This window comes from Ahaetulla prasina, chromosome 17 (genome assembly GCF_028640845.1).
Source record: "Ahaetulla prasina isolate Xishuangbanna chromosome 17, ASM2864084v1, whole genome shotgun sequence".
NCBI lineage: Eukaryota > Metazoa > Chordata > Lepidosauria > Squamata > Colubridae > Ahaetulla > Ahaetulla prasina.
Genome location: NC_080555.1, coordinates 11702633 through 11720386, shown reverse-complemented (window position 1 = coordinate 11720386; position 17754 = coordinate 11702633). Strand labels below are relative to the sequence as shown.

The window sequence follows — 17754 nt, the reverse complement described above, 5'->3', positions numbered from 1 at the left end:
GAAGGGGCGCAACTGGCGGATCAGGTGGACCTGATAAAATGCTCCCCTGGCGACGGCTGTCAAATGATCCTCTAAGGACAGCCGATCGTCCAGGAGAACGCCTAAGTTGCGCACTCCCTCCCTGGGGGTCAGGACTTCCTCCCCCACAGTCAGCGATGGTGTAAGCTGACTGTACCGGGACGCCGGCACCCACAGCCACTCTGTCTTGGAAGGGTTGAGCTTGTTCCTCCCCATCCAAACCCTATTGTGTGCTTGTGTATTGTTCCAATTGAAGCTGAAGTAATCTTTGACAGGAAGGACTTTGAATTGAATCTTATCATTATAAATTATATAATTAAATTATAAATTATATAATTATAATTATATAATTATAATATATATAAATATAAATATAAATTATATAATTATAAATCTTATAATTATAAATTGTATTGAATCTTATAATTCAATACAAGTGTTAAACCGGAAAGATAACGTAATTTGAACCTGATGTGCTTTTTTTGTGGTCTAGTTTCTTGTTTTGGGAGCATCTGGGTTGATCTGAGTGCGAAATCTTGGAGGGTTGTTTTTTTTTTAAGGAAGCCCTGCTGACAACTTGAAGGAGAATTGATCTGCCCCTCCAAACATAATCCTTTTTCACCTTGAAGAATGTGAGTCGGAGAGCTGGATGGATCCCAGCTGGAGAGAGTCACAGGCTTGTCAACAAGAAAAGGAATCACGCCTCTCCAGCGTGGTTGTGCATGTGGACAAGCTCGCTCAGCCAATCAGGGAGGTCTTGCACTCAGGGCACGCCTGTGACACACGCATGGGAGGTGTGTGCAACCGCCTTCCAGGAGCGGATGCAACTTCTGTGGTGAGCCAACCAACAGTTGCGCCTGGCCGGGGCCCTTGCTCATGGTCTCTGCCTCGCCAGGAAAGGAAAAAAGGAAGCACAAAAGCTGAAACGTTGTGGTTCCTTTGCAGTTGTCACATTTGTGCAAGGGGGGAGAGGGGGAAGTCCCATTTCAGGTAAGTTCCTGGTTAAGTAGGATGATTCCTTGGGGTGGGGGGCGGAGAGGTAGCCAGCATCTGGATGGAGAGAGACTTCAGACACAAAACCAGCAGCTGACATGTATTTGTTATTTAGAATGGAATAGAAATAGAATCACAGAGTTGGAAGGGACCTTGGAGGTCTTCTAGTCCAACCCCCTGCCTACACAGGAAACCCTACACCACTTCAGACAAATGGTTGTCCATCATTTTCTTCTTTAATACTTCCAGTTTTGGAGCATTCACAACTTCTGGAGGCAAGTTGTTCCACTGGTTAATTGTTCTAACTTTCAGGAAATTTCTCCACACCAGAACAACTAGACACAAGGACAGTTTTTCCCTGAAGGCCATCACTCTGCTAAACAAATAATTCCCTCAACACTGTCAAACTATTTACTAAATCTGCACTACCATTAATCTACTCATCGTTCCCATCACCCATCTCTTTCCACTTATGACTGTATGACTGTAACTTTGTTGCTGGCAATCCTTATGATTTATACTGATATATTGACCATCATTTGTGTTGTAAATGTTGTATCTTGATGAACGTATCTTTTCTTTTATGTACACTGAGAGCATATGCACCAAGATGGGCCGGAATAGCTCAGGCTGTAAGGAGCCTGTTATTAGAACACAGCAGCCTGCAATTACTGCAGATTCAAGCCCCACCAGGCCCAAGGTTGACTCAGCCTTCCATCCTTTATAAGGTAGGTAAAATGAGGACCCAGATTGTTGGGGGGGGCAATAAGTTGACTTTGTAAATATACAAATAGAATGAGACTATTGCTTACACACTGTAAGCCGCCCTGAGTCTTCGGAGAAGGGCGGGATATAAATGTAAATTAAAAAAAAAAGGCAAACTGGCTATGGGAAGCTCATTTACATACCTAATTCACCTCTGACCCCAATTTGATCATCCTGGACATAGTGATGAGTCCATGGAATGAGCTAAACCCTCAATCCAGATTAACAGTGCTCAGTTTTGGCACTCAGAGATCACACGACGCTGCACCAAATCAACCACACTATGGTTTAAGATGATGGCTTAGTTCACCCACAGGGAATCTAATAGTAGAGTTAGAATAAAATCACAGGGTTGGAAGGGACCTTGGAGGTCTTCTAGTCCAGCCCCCTGCTCAAGCAGGAGACCCTACCATTCCAGCCAAGTGACTTTCCAGTCTCTTAAAAGCCTTCCGTGTTGGAACACCCATAACTTTGGGAGGGAGGCCATTCCACCGATGAATTGATGTGAGATTATAGAATAACATAGTTGGAAGGGACCTTGGGGCTCCAATGGGCGGGAATTTCAGAGAGGATTGCCAAGATCATCCTGGGATCGTAACCCACAAACGTGAACTTATCTTCGATATCTCTCAATCTGAGCCCCTTTGAAGGGTCGTAATAGCTCAGGCTGTTAGAGCCTGTTATTAGAACACAGTAGCCAGCAATTACTGCAGGTTCAAGCCCGGCCCAAGGTTGACTCAGCCTTCCATCCTTTATAAGGTAGGTAAAATGAGGACCCAGATTGTTGGGGGGGGGGCAATAAGTTGACTTTGTAAATATACAAATAGAATGAGACTATTGCCTTATACACTGTAAGCCGCCCTGAGTCTTCGGAGAAGGGCGGGGTATAAATGTAAACAAAAAAAAAAAAAGACAAATTCCTTGTGTGTCCAATCACACTTAGCCAATAAAAATTCTATGCTATTCTATTCTATTGGTTAGTTTCCATCTGTTCCTTCTTCTCCTGCCTTCAGGTGCTTTGGAGAATAGCTGGACCCCCTTCCTCCTCTCTGAGGCAGCCCCTCAAATATTGGAAGATGCTCTCATGTCTCCCCTGGTCCTTCTCTTCCCTAGACTAGCCAGGTCTAGTTCCTGCAACCATTCTTCATATGTTTTATTTCTTCATTCTTCATATGTTTTAGTCTCCAGTACCCTAATCATCTTTGTTGCTCTTCTCTGCACTCTTTCTAGAGTCTCCACATCTTTTTTACATACGTAGATGTCTTTTACATACATAGAAAAAATAGAATAGAATAGAATAGAATAGAATAGAATAGAATAGAATAGAATAGAATAGAATAGAGCTGGAAGGGACCTTGGAGGTCTTCTAGTCCAGCCCCCTGCTCAAGCAGGAGAACCTATAACATCTCAGGCAAATGGCTGTCCAGTCTTTCCTTAAAAACCTCCATAACTTCTGGTGGCAAGCTGTTCCACTGATTAATTATCCTCCCTGTTAGGAAGTTTCTCCTTAATTGCAGGCTGCTTCTCTCCTTGATTAGTTTCCATCCATTATTCCTTCTCAGGCCTTCAGGTGCCTTTGGAAAATAATTTGACCCCCCTTTTCTTTGGGGCACCCTCTCAAACATTGGAAGACTGTTATCATGTCCCCCCTAGTCCTTTTTTCCTTCAGACTAGCCAAACCGAAATCCTGCAGCTGTTCTTTGTATGTTTTAGTCTTCAGGCGTTTGATTATTTTAGTTGCTCTTCTCTGAACTTTTTCTAAAGTCTCAACCTCTTTTTTGTAATGTGGTGATCAAAATTGGTTGCAGGATTCCAGGCGTGGCCTTACCAGGGTTTTTATAAAGCAGCAATTTATTTTATTTATTTATTTTTGTCACAACATCATACAAAAAGATTATATAGTATATACACATATAAACATATATAGGAAGAAGAAAAGAAAAACAATAGGACAGGAACGGTAGGCACGTTTGTGCGCTTATGCACGCCCCTTATTTGTCACAACTGTTCGTTTAGCAACCATTCAAAGTTACAAAATTACAGGGCAGTCTTCGCACTTATGACCAGTGATACAGGTAGATGCAGAGAGTCCTCGACTCACAACAGTTCATTTAGTGACCATTCGAAGTTACAACGGCACTGAAAGAAGCGACCAGACATTTTTCACACTTAGGGCCGTTGCAACATGTCATTACAGATTAACCGAGTTGGAAGGGACCTTGGAGGTCATCTAGTCCAGCCCCCAGCCCAAGCAGGAGACCCTGCACCATTTCTGACACATGGCAATCCAATCTCCAGGGTCACATGATCGAAATTCAGACGCTCGGCCACCGACTCAGATTTAGGACGGTTGCAGTGTCCTGGGGGTGGGGGCGGGGTCACGTGATCCCCTTTTGCGACCTTCTGGCGAGCAAAGTTAACGGGGAAGCCCGGATTCACTTCACAGCCTGGAATGATTCACTTAGCAACCGTGGCAAGAAAGGGATGTGAAATGGGTCTCGTTTAGCAACAGAAATCTGGGGCTCAGCTGTGGTCGTAAGTCGAGGACTACCTGTGCCTGACCAACACCTGACTGCTCGGTTCTGTCGTGCCTATTAATTCACACTTAGTTGTTACAGTCCACAATCAAAATTTGAATCATATCCTGTTCCTCTGCTTTCCCCCGCATCCCCTCCTCCTTAAAAGAATCCACATTACTATTTCCTCAACGGATGACAAGCTGGCCTTACGGTGAATCAGACTTAAGCTTCTTGACTCATCGAAAGGGACCTTCTGAGGTCATCCAGTCTAACCCCCCTGCAGTTGCCAGAAAACTCTTTTCTTCCGGGTGTGATTCAACGCTGCTGCTTTCTTAGCTAACGAGCCTGAGTTGGCACAGATCCTGTTCCTTGACGGACTGCCTGTCTTTAACAGATTAACAGAGTTGGAAGGGACCTTGTGGGTCATCTAGTCCAACCCCCCGTCCAAGCAGGAGACCCTACTACACCATTTCTGACAGATGGCAGTCCAGTCTCTTCTTGAAGTTCCATCGGTTGATTGTTCTCACAGTCAGGAAATTCCTCCTTATTTCCAGGGTGAATCTCTCCTTGGTCAGTTTCCATCCATTCTTCCTGGTCTGGGCTTTGGGTGCCTTGGAAAATAGCTTGACCCCCTTCCTCAATGTGATCTGGCAACATTGGGTTTCTTCAATTAAATCAGGGGTCTCCAAAGGCTCCAGTTCATTGGCTACTTCTTTACATGCATTTCACCCCCCCTATTTTTCTGTTACTTTTTTCCTCGTTTCTTTGTCGTTCTTTTTTCTCTTTCGCTCTGTTTCAGCTTGCATTCATCTTATTCTTGTGTTTACATTTTTCAATAATTTTTAAACCATTTATCTTATAAAACCGTCCTGTTGACTGTACCTGCTCCACAAGAGTTGTGAAGCTTCATTTGCATCTGCTGGGTCATTTTTAAACTACATTTTATCTTTGTTTCCTTTTCTTCAATTGATTTCATTCTAATTTTGTTTTGGTTGCTGCTAGTCGCCTGGAGGACGTGGGACACATTTAATAATAAAAGCAGCAAGCAAATCAATAACTTGAAACACTCCTGCCTGTTATTATTCAGGAGCTTATCTCCTAAATTAACATTCCTTATCTGTTATTATTTAGGAGCTTTTCCTTAAAAATGACATTTAATGATGTCATTTATCACCTCTGGAGAGCTCAGAAAATATCTAAAAGTCCCATGATGTTTTATCTGTAGAAAACACACCCAGTGTTTAGCTGGGCAGAATGATAAATAAACTTATTTCTGAACTGAATTTGAATTTGAGATACTTCCTTATGTGAATGAAGAGAATTGGTAGGTGGGATCAAGGGACCCCTTTCAGGGGCTTAAAGGCACCAGCTGTGTGGGGTTTCCGCACCTCTTCTACCCAACCAAGTTAATTAAGAAGCTAACATTGCCAGTAAATCTGGCAGGTTGTCTCCTTTCCTCCAATTCTTCACAGGTTTTTCTTTTACAGCTGTAAAATGGGAAGAAGTTGGCCAGTTTCATAACAGTGTGTCCATCCAGATGGCTGTACGAAAATATTCTAGAGAAAATATTTTACAAGCTCCCAGCTGTGTCTCGCACCCCAGGAAGTGTTTTAGTACTGCTTTGTACTGCTTTAAGATGACACTTAGAATTCTGCGTCCAGTTTTGGTCACCACGATACAAAAAAAGATGTTGAGACTCTAGAACAGCGGTTCTCAACCTGTGGGTTGGGACCCCGTTGGGGGTCGAATGACTATTTGCCAGGGGTCGCCTAAGACCATCGGAAATATGGGAAGTATACTTGCGAGTCGAAGAATCGCGCTCCAATGGTTGACTCCACAAGCCAGCTGCAGGCTCTTCAAATCGCTAGACGAATTCGGCTTCAGGCGGATGAATTAAAAAAGAGAGAAATCTTTGCTCTGATGTCTCCCTCTCAAGCCAGCTGCAATCACTCCCAATCGCTAGCCTAATCTGGCTTCAGGCGCCATAAACTTAATAGGGGAGGAGTCTCCGCTTTAATGCCTCCGTCCTCAAGGCAATCGCAAGCAGTTCGGATCGCTAGCCAATACGGCTTCAGGCGCGATAAATTCAAAACGAAAATAATTTTACGGTTGGGGTCGCCACATCGTGGGGAATTGTATTAAAGGGGTCGCAGTACTATAAAGGTTGAGAACCACTGCTCTAGAAAGAGTGCAAAGGGGATGATTTAGGGGCTTGGAGGCTAATACATATGAAGAACAGTTGCAGGAATTGGGGTTGTCTAGTCCCGGGGTCTCCAACCTTGGCAACTTTAAGACTTGTGGACTTCAACTGCCAGAATTCTGGGAGTCGAAGTCCACAAGTCTTAAACTTGTCAAGGTTGGAGACCCCTGGTCTAGTCAAATGAAAAGAAGGACTAGGAGTGACATGATAGCAGTCTTCCAATATTTGAGGGGCTGCCATAGAGAAGAGGGGCGGGGGGGTCAACCTATTCTCCAAAGCACCAGAATGGCATTGGGCCGGGTTATTTACGGGACCGCCTGCTGTTACCGAATACCTCCCACCGACCCGTGCGCTCTCACAGAGAGGGTCTCCTCAGGGTGCCGTCAGCGAGGCAATGTCGTCTGGTGACGCCCAGGGGAAGGGCCTTCTCTGTGGGGGCTCCCACCCTCTGGAACGATCTACCCCCCGGACTTCGTCAGCTTTCGGACCTTCGGACCTTCCGCCGCGGGCTTAAAACATACTTATTTAATTGTGCAGGACTGAGCTAGATTTTAAATTTTGGGTTTTAAATTGGGTTTTATTTCTATTTTTAATTGGACGGGCTTTAGAATAAGTTTTTTAAATGTTTTATATTGTATTTATATTCTATTTATTTGTTTTTAGTGCCTGTAAACCGCCCTGAGTCCCTTGGGAGATAGGGCGGTATATAAATATGATTAATAAATAAATAAATAAAATAAATAAATAATGAGAAGTAGCGGATGGAAATTGATCAAAGAGAAAAGCAAAGTTAAGAATTTTTCTGACACTGAGAGCAATGAATCACTGAAACAGCCAGAAGTTGTGAGGCTCTATCACTGGAGATTTTCAAGAAGAATAAAAAGAATGATGGAGTTGGAAAGGACCTTGAAGGTCTTCTAGTCCAACCCCCACCTGCTCAGGCAGAAAGCCCGATACCATTTCAGAAAAATGATTATCCAATCTCTTCTTAGAAACATCCAGTGTTGTAGCACCCACAACTTCTGGTGGCAAGCTGTTCCTCTGATTAATTGTCCTCACTGTTAGGAACTTTCTCCTTAATTCCAGATTGCTTCTCTCCTAGATTAGTTTCCATCCGTGGTTTCTTGTCCTGCCTTCTGGTGCTTTGGAGAATAATTTGACCCCCTCTTCTTTGAGGCAGCCCCTCAAATACTGGAAGGCTGCTATCATGTCACCCCTAGAGACTTGAGCAGAGGGTTGGATTAGAAGATCTCCGAGATCCCTTCCAGCCCTACGATTTTATGCTATGTGTATCCTAGCTGTCCTCAAAAGGTTAACAAGTCCAACTCAATACTTAATAACTAGCACACCATTCCATTGTTCAAGGGGTGAATATGGAATTTACTGCTGGCTGGTTGGGAAAAGTGGAGTTTAGTATTTCTTGTTTATTTATTTATTTTTTAAATTAATTTTATTTTAATACAAACAATCCATCTTCCATTAAACAGTGTGTTGTCTGGGTACAAATGTCTTGTGCAATAACATTTAAAATTTACGGCCATATTCATTGTTTGTCTCCTCTTAATTCTGATATACATAGCGTATTTAATACTGTGATAATCGTCTTCTTAACTTATTTAATTCTATTGGTATATTTTCTATATTTCACTAATCTACTTTTACTTCTAACTTTCATATTTATTCTCTAGCCATCGGTAGAATAGTTCCCATGTAATATAATATTCATCTTGTTCCTTCTCTTTGATTGCAAGTGTTAATAAGGCGACCAACTTTTTTACAATGAGAAGGAAGACACAAATAAATTGAAGAAAAAAAAAATCTAAATAAAAGAAACATTTTATTCATTGCAACAATACAGAATACACTATAATATGATAAATGAATAATAAAAAACATTTGTAACAATAACATTTTATATTGTAATTATGCTTACATGCCTATTAATTATTATTTAAATGAGTACTCTTGGTGGTCAAGTTTTCATAATAGCTGCTCTGTCCCCAGCTGCAATATAAAATTCTCCGCTGCAAATATTAAAACAATGTTATCCTTCTTTGATATGAGGAATGGAAATTCCTTATTCAATTTATCGTTGAAATGGCATTTCCTCTTTTTTAATTTTTCCATCCCTAAATGAAATTAAAAATAAAATATAGAGCTACGTGAACGATGCAAGCACATTTATTATGAATAAATAAAATTAATTCTTAAATCTGAAACAATAAGGTAAGAGAATAAACGTGTAAATAAAATTACACATATTTGGAAATTATTAAACAGATAATGAATTAATAAAAGGTGAATTATTGTGCTCACCTGCGTATGGTTGAATATTCACTGAGAAAGAAGGGAGTCTATACATGCATGTGTGCCGTGTCGTGTTTCGGTAAGAAGTACACAAAGCCACTTGCGCATGGCGCACTCTCTCAAAACAATTCTTCTGCACGGAGCACATGTGTCTCATAATCGCGTCTCGCCGCACTGTATCGAGCCTTGACGAATCGTCATGTCAAATACAAATACGTCACATCACACGCAATGAATTGGCTCGGAATCGATCAAAGATGGAGATTTACAGATTAGTCTTCAAATATCGAAAAGGAGGACATGCAGGAGGACACTTTTCGAGAAAGGACAGAACTTACAAAAGAAGGATTGGTCACCTTAGTGTTAAGCTATTCATTTCTGCACATTCTAATATTTTCCTAATCACATTTTCCTCCGTAGGAATCTCTTTAATTTATTTCTGAGCTGTTGTACGTTGAAGGTGGGGGGCCTTGGGACTCCCTTGCCAAGGGGTTCCCCAGGAACAACCATAAGACGTAGGTTTTGCTGTAACTTAACCTGTTTACGGAAGCAACCCATGTTAGTTCATTCACGGGGTGAGTTTTAAACCCAACAGATGGACTGCCCTGGCGGTCACAAACGCTGAAAGGTTAATATAATATATAATATATAACAACAGAGTTGGAAGGGATCTTGGAGGCCTTCTAGTCCAACCCCCTGCCCAGGCAGGAAACCCTACACCATCTCAGTCAGATGGTTATCCAACATTTTCTTAAAAATTTCCAGTGTTGGAACATTCACAACTTCTGCAGGCAAGTTGTTCCACTTATTAATTGTTCTGTCAGGAAATTTCTCCTTAGTTCTAAGTTGCTTCTCTCCTTGATTAGTTTCCACCTATTGCTTCTTGTTCTACCCTCAGGTGCTTTGGAGAACCGCCCGACTCCCTCTTCTTTGGGGCAACCCCTGAGATATTGGAACACTGCTATCATGTCTCCCCTAGTCCTTCTTTTTATTAAACTAGACATACCCAGTTCCTGCAACCGTTCTTCACATGTTTTAGCCTCCAGTCCCCTAATCATCTTTGTTGCTCTTCTCTGCACTCTTTCTAGAGTCTCAACATCTTTTTTACATCGTGGTGACCAAAATAGATTGCAATATTCCAAGTGTGGCCTTACCAAGGCATTATAAAGTGGCACTAACACTTCACGTGATCTTGATTCTATCCCTCTGTTTATGCAGCCCAGAAATGAACCTCAATTTAGCAATCTGGATGAAGGAAACCAACGGGGTTTCTACGGATCTGGTTGAGCGTGTTCGACAATTGCCTGAGAGTCGACACTCGCACCGACAAGCTTGCGTAACACGGTACGCACCGGAGCCTGGATTTCCACAGCCCTTGTCTGCAACACCTTAATATCATTCCCAACATCTAGACTTGTGGGAGATATTTTTTTTTTGCCTGTGGCTTGGAAAGCTAAAAGGGAGTTGAGACCTGTTTTGTGCTGAGGGGGAGAAGAACCCATCTTGGAAAAAACAGGAGAAACCACGTGTGGATCGTTTTCCTTCCCCCAAAAAAGTTCCACACGGATGGGCCCACGTGGCCAGTTTCTTCTCCCCTGGAAAGGAATGCATGTTTTGAAATGTTTCTTGTTTTAAAAGGATTTTTTAAGGCTTTCATTGTAATGTATGCTTTTGAATTGTGAGCCGCCCAGTGTCGTCGGCTGAGATAGGCGGTTATAGAAATCAATCCATCAATCCATCAAATAAACAAATAAATAAATAATTGCTTCTTTGTGGAATTGGACAAGGATTTTTTCTGCACATCTTGATCGTCATTTCCATTTTCTAGACCAGTGTTTCTAAACCTGGGTAGCTTTAAAATGCATATTTCTTCAACTCCCAGAATTCCCCAGGCAGAATGGAATTCTGGGAGTTGAAGTCCTCCCATCTTAAAGCATGCTGGCTGGGGAATTCTGTGAGGTGTAGTCCATCCATCTTAAAGCATGCTGGCTGGGGAATTCTGGGAGTTGAAGGCCACCCATCTGAAAAGACACTGGCTGGGGAATTCTGGGAGGTGTAGTCCACCCAGCTCAAAGGATGCTGGCTGGGGAATTCTGGGAGGTGTATTCCACCCATCCTAAAGCCTCCTGGCTGGGGAATTTTGGGAGTTGAAGTCCACCCATCTTAAAATTGTTCATGTTGAGAAAAACAGGGCTGGACTCTTGTACAGCTGCAAGTATCTGGAGGAGGCCCTGGAATTTTCACACTTCCTCCTTTTGCTGTTCCAGGGAGTTTCCACATCGAGGCTGGTGCCCTCCCCCTCTCCAGCCCTTCAGATTCCACCGTCTGGGCTGCAGGGGCTAAGATAACTTTTGGTTATCTGAGGAGGGATACTTAATCCAAGAGTACAGCTTGATGACCTCAACACCCAAGTCTGAAATCCAAAGCCTGGCCCAGAAAAAGGGGCATTTCTTTTTGGACCGTCATAAGAACTTCCTAACCTCTGAGTTGTAATTGGAGCTCAGAGGGACATATATCAAAATGATGAGTTTGGAAATGTTCTCTTTCTTTCTTTCTTTCTTTCTTTCTTTCTTTCTTTCTTTCTTTCTTTCTTTCTTTCTTTCTTTCTTTCTTCCTTCCTTCCTTCCTTCCTTCCTTCCTTCCTTCCTTCCTTCCTTCCTTTCTTTTTTAAATGTATTTATCCATATTGAGGATTTTATACAGAGCAAAAAACCAAACTCAAGAGAAAGGTAGAAAGGAAGGGAGGGAGGGAGGAAAAGAACGGAAGGAAAAGAAAGGAAGGAAGAGAAAGGAAGGAAGGAAAAGAAGGAAGGGAAGAAAGATGGAAGGAGAGAGGAGGAAAAGGAAGGAAAGAAACAAACTAAAGTTATGGACGTTTTAATTTATTTATTCTTACATTTAGAATAGAATAGAATAGAATAGAATAGAATAGAATAGAGTAGACTAGAATAGAATAGAATAGAATTTTTATTGGCCAAGTGTGATTGGACACACAAGGAATTTGTCTTGGTGCATATGCTCTCAGTGTACATAAAAGAAAAGATACCTTCATCAAGGTACAACATTTACAACACAATTGATGATCAATATATCAATATAAATCATAAGGATTGCCAGCAACAAGTTATAGTCATACAGTCCTAAGTGGAAAGAGATTGGTGATGGGAACTATGAAACGATTAATAGTAGTGCAGATTCAGTAAATAGTCTGACAGTGTTGAGGGAATTATTTGTTTAGCAGAGTGATGGCCTTCGGGAAAAAACTGTTCTTGTGTCTAGTTGTTCTGGTGTGCAGTGCTCTATAGCGTCGTTTTGAGGGTAGGAGTTGAAACAGTTTATGTCCAGGATGCGAGGGGTCTGTAAATATTTTCACGGCCCTCTTCTTGATTCGTGCAGTATACAGGTATGCCTTCCATCTCACGGGAGCGAGATATGAATGAAATAGAATGATCCCTGACTTTCTTTTTAACAAATAATAGCAAACTGAGTTTTTCCCCTTGCTTCAAAGCCTTATTTAATTTTCTTTTTTTTTTAGTTGTGGAATCCACCGATCACCCTATTAGAATTTACATTAAAAAAAAACACCCTGGAAAAGCCTTTGATCCCCTGCCCCCCCACCTTCTCTTCAAGCAGCCCTTGGAAGCCTCGGAATACAGATAGACTGCTAACACTTAGGAGGCTCCGTCAAAGGCCCTCAAGATAAGGGGAAATGCCAGATCCGATACAGGGAGTCCTCGATTTACAGCCACAATTGAGCCCAACATTTCTGTTGTTCAGTGAGACACTTGTTAAGTGCCCCATTTTACGACTTGTCTTGCCACCGTCGCTAAGTGAATCACCGCAGCCGCTAAGTTAGTAACCCGGTTGTTAAATGAATCCGGCACCCCCACGGACTTTGCTTGTCAGAAGGTCGGAAAAGGGGATCGCGTGACCCTGGGGGGGACACGGCAACCGTCATAAATATGGGTCGGTTGTCAAGCATCTGAATTTTGCTCATGTGAACGCAGGGATGCTAGTCGTTAAGTGTGAAACGTGGCCATAAGTCACTTGTTTCAGTGCCACTGTGAGTTTGAACGGTCACTAAACAAGCTATACACACCTAAACTTGCACCTCAGGATCAAAGCCCAGGACAAAATGACCTCAGGTTGCATATCTAAACATTGAACTAAATCTTGTCGTAATGTGTACTTCTATTGGTAGACTTACAATAGTTCATTTAGTGACGGTTCGCAGTTACAACGGCACTGAAAAAAAGTGAGATGGCCCTTTTTCACACTTACGATCACCTGATCAAAATTCAGATGCTTGACTCACATTTACGACGGTCGCAGCGTCCCGGGGAGAGGGGGCGTCATGTGATCCCGTTTTGCGACCTTCTGACAAGCAAAGCCGGTGGGGAAGCCGGATTCACTTAACAACCAGGTAACTAACTTAACAACCGCAGTGACTCACTTAACAACCGTGGCAAAAAAGTTGTAAAATGGAACAAAATTAACTTAAGGACTGTCCTGCTTAGTGTTCATCAGTCGAGGATCATTGCATGCGGTTTGAATGAATGAATAAATCATCTACTTCTAAGCAAACACCCATTTGTGTTTATCATGTATTATAGGTTTATTCGTGACCCAGCTCGGAAAATCCGACCAAGTAAATTCTTCTAAAAATCCGTTTCACTTTTTTCTTCCTTTAACACAAAGTCAAAAATATCAGCCTTTTCCCTTCACACCAGCCTTTCTCAATCTTGGCTGTTTGAATAGAGATGAATTTCAACTCCCAGAATTTCTGAATTCTTCAGAATAACAAGAGTTGGAAGGGACCCTGTAGGTCATCTAGTCCATCCCCCTGCCCAAGCAGGAGACCCTACACCGTTTCTGACAGATGGCAGTCCAGTCTCTTCTTGAAAGCCTCCAGGGATGAAGCTCCCACAACTTCCGAAGGCAACTTCTGTTCCATGGGTTGATTGTTCTCAATGTCAGAAAATTTCTCCTTAGGTTGAATTTCTCTCCTTGGTCAGTTTCCATCCATTATTCCTTGTCTGGCCTTCGGGAGAATAGCTTGACCCCCTTCCTTGATTTGATTTGGCAATGTCGGGTTTCTTCAATTCAATCAGGGATCTCCTCTCTGTTGGGGAGTTGAAGTCCACCCCTCTTAAAAGAAATGCTGGCTGCGAAAATTCTGGTAATTCAACCTAATCTCTCTTAAAGGATGCTGGCTGGGGAATTCTGCCTGGAGAACCACTGGGGGTCCAGCTTAAGGTGGGGATGGGGACGGGGGAAATGGGGGCGCCCCAAAGAATATACACCCTAAAAATTAAGCCGCCCCACCCGAAGGATCCAGAGATCTCTGGCTCCTTCCCCATTGCAACCCGGAGATGCAATTTGCAAAAGTTTGCTATTTTTTCCCCCCTTGCAAAGAATACCTCGTCCTCTCCTTTCCCCACAAAAGGCAGAAGCGGAGGAGGAGGGAGGACAGGAAAGGGATCCTCTTGCAAGCAAGGAAATCCCTGGTGTGGGGGCGGGGGCGCGGAGGTTGCGGTCCCCGGAGGCGGCCGAGCCTTGCCACGCTTAGAGGATGCTGCGCAAGGCGGCCTCTGATTGGCCGGCTGCAGGGATCACGCGGCACGCGATTGGCCCGGCGCTTTTCGGCACTCGGCTTGCACGCGTCCTCCGCCTGATCTGATGCCGCCCCGAGCTTCCCACGGTAGGAACAGCCCGTTCCCGGCTGCTTTCTCGCTCGGATGAATCATCATCGCGGCTCCCTTTTCCAATCGGCTCTGGGGTTCTCTGGGCGTCTTTGCTTTCCAAAGGAAGCGAAAGGCAAATGTTTCCTATAGCTTAGAGAACCCATTGCAAGCGGTAGAGTCCATTTGACGCTGATTCGTTGGGGTTGGGGTTTATTTAGAAGAAGAGAATGGAATATGGAATATGGAAGAGAAGAGAAGAATAAAGAGAAGAGAAGGAGGGAAGGGGAGGGGAGGAGAGGAGAAGAGAAGAGAAGAGAAGAGAAGAGAAGAGAAGAGAAGAGAAGAGAAGAGAATACATGGAATGGAATGGAATGTCCTAGTGACAATATGGGCTAGTAGTGTGTGGCGGCAGCCAAAAAAGCCAATGAATATAGAATAGAATATAGATTAGAACAGAATCTAAAACTGAACAGAACAGAACAAGGAATGGGAGAGGAGAGAAGAGAAGAGAAGATGTGGAACAGAATAAAGGGAAGGGAAGGGAAAGGAAGGGAAGAGATGGAATGGAATGGAATGGAAGAGAGAAAAGAGAGAAGAAAATATATAGAATGGAATGGAAGAGAGGAGAGAAGAGAATATATAGAATGGAATGGAATGGAAGAGAGAAGAAGAGAAGAAAGAGAAAATAGAAGAGGAGAAAATAAAAGAGAATAATTGAATTGAATTGAATTTTTTATTGGCCAAGTGTGATTGGACACACAAGGACTTTGTCTTCGGTGCATAGGCTCTCAGTGTACATAAAAGAAAAGCCATTCATCAAGAATCATAAGATACAACACTTAGTGATAGTCATAGGTTACTAAATAAGCAATCAAATCATACTAGGAAACTAAATAAACAATATAAATTGTAGAGATAAAAACAACATGGTTACAGTCATAAGTGGGAGGAGGTAGGTAATAGGAAGGGTGAGAAGAATAATAGTAATACAGTCTTTGTAAATAGTCTCACAGTGTTGTGGAAATTACTTGTTTAGCAGCGTGATGGAATAGAAGAGAAGAGAAGTCCTCGGCTTACAACTGTTCATTTAGTGACTGTTCAAAGTTACAACAGCACTGAAAAAAAATGAAATATGACCGTTTTTCACACTTATTGACGGTTCAGCGTCCCCCATGGTCCCGTGATCAAAGCCAGATTCACTGAACAACCACGTTCCTAACTTAACAGTGATCCATTTAACAACTGCGGGAAGAAAGGCCGTTAAAATGGGGCAAAACTCACTTAACAAAAATGTCTCCCTTAAGCCACAGAAATTTTGGGCTCAGTTGTGATCATAATTCGAGGACTACCTGTATGAATCTCAGGTCTGGCTCCATTGTGTGTTGGGAACAGCCTGAGATAAACCAACTTGGCGCCTCTCCCCAAATGTTTTTCCCATTGGAGATAACCAAAGTATAATTATATAGGCCAGGAGTCTGCAAACTTGGCTCTTTTAAGACTTGTGGACTTCAACTCCCAGAGTTCCTCAGACAGCTTTGCTGGCTGAGGGACTCTGGGAGTTGAAGTCCACTAGTCTTAAAGGGACCAAGGTTGGAGACTCCTGCTTTGCTGGCTGAGGGACTCTGGGAGTTGAAGTCCACAAGTCTTAAAGGGACCAAGGTTGGAGACCCCTGCTTTGCTGGCTGAGGGATTCTGGGAGTTGAAGTCCACAAGTCTTAAAGGGACCAAGGTTGGAGACTCCTGCTTTGCTGGCTGAGGGACTCTGGGAGTTGAAGTCCACAAGTCTTAAAGGGACCAAGGTTGGAGACTCCTGCTTTGCTGGCTGAGGGACTCTGGGAGTTGAAGTCCACAAGTCTTAAAGGGACCAAGGTTGGAGACCCCTGCTATAAAGGTATAAAGTTTATGCTCCTTTCTATTTATTTTTATTATTTCTTTCAGCATTTTCCTTCTTTTTCTACCACCATCTCTCTTTTTTCCTTCTTTCCTCCCTCCCTCCCTCCATTCCTTCCCCCAATCTAACCTAACCACCCTTATCTTCCTTCCTTCCTCCCTTTCTTCCTCTCTCCCTCCCTCTTTCTTCTTCCTTCCTTTCTCTTTCCTTCTTTCCTTTCTCTTTCCTTCTTTCCTTTCCTTTCTCCCTTTCTTTCTTTCCCTTTCTTTCTCCCTTTCTCCCTCCCTCCCTCCCTCTTTATCCTTCCTCCCTTTCTCTTTCCTTCCTTCCTTTCTCCTTTCTCCTTTCCTTTTTCCCTTTCTCCCTTCCTTCTTCCCTTCCTCCCTCCCTTCCTCTCCCTCTCCCTCTTTCTCCTTTCTTCCTTCCTCTCCCTCCCTCTTTCTCCTTCCTTCGTTCCTTCCTTCGTTCCTTCCTTCCTTCGTTCCTTCTTTCTTTCTTTTCTTTCTTTCTCTGTTTTTCCTATTTATTAGTCTGGGTTTGCTTTTATCCCCTTGGTAAAACTTATAATTAAGGACAGGATCTTCAAAAGGTCTCAGACTCAACTAAAGATATCTATTGCAACCAGACACCTGCCCTGCCCTTCGAGGCCCTGCAGCCCCCCTCCCCAGCCCAGCGCAGGGTCGAGGGGGGCTCCTCCACTCCTTTTAGCTCAAGGAAGGCAGGAGGTGGCTGGGTGATGTTTGCTCCTTCTTGGTACCCGGGTACATTTCCTTCTCCAGCCGAGCATGCAGCTGAGGTGTGGGCACCCACATGCAACGGGGGCTCCACCAATCCCTGCCACTCACTGCTCCTCTCAGCCAATCAGGAAGGCTCCCCTTTGCTTGCTGGAGCCAGCTGGCGCTTGCCAGCTTCACCTAAAGGCATCTTGGCACCCGACGAAAAAGGCATTGAGAAAGTGCCATGTGTGGTTCTCTTGTTACACTCTCCTTTTCTAGTAATTGCACACACATACAAGCGCACCCCAGTTCTGGGCAGCATCGTCTCCTGCTTTGGCTCAGCACCAGGGCTTCTGTGCCACCCCTAAGAAGGGCAGAGGGTGGAGAAGAAGAAGAAGAAGACCCTCTGGGACTCCTGCTGCTGAGCAGGGGGGTTGGGTTAGATGACCTCCAAGGTCCCTCCCCAACTCTCGTCATTCTGTCTTCTGCCTTCTATAAGTCTTTTGAAGAAAAGCACACTCCGCCCCTCAGAGGATTGTTCGGTGGGCAAGGTGTGGTCACCTTTGTTCCTCAACCTTGGCAACTTTTAAGAGATGTGGACTTCAACTCCCAGAATTCCCCAGCCAGCATAGTCCGCATCAGGGGTGAAATGTAAAATTTG

At 43.5% G+C, this 17754-nt stretch overlaps 1 long non-coding RNA gene across 1 annotated transcript; it reads left to right on the top strand.

The window, feature by feature from the left end:
* Nucleotides 1-863: 863 nt before the first annotated feature.
* LOC131186465 (uncharacterized) lies at nucleotides 864-10566 on the top strand. The gene is made up of 2 exons (XR_009152373.1): nucleotides 864-1008; nucleotides 10021-10566. It is a non-coding gene; the product is annotated as an uncharacterized LOC131186465 (long non-coding RNA).
* Nucleotides 10567-17754: the final 7188 nt, after the last annotated feature.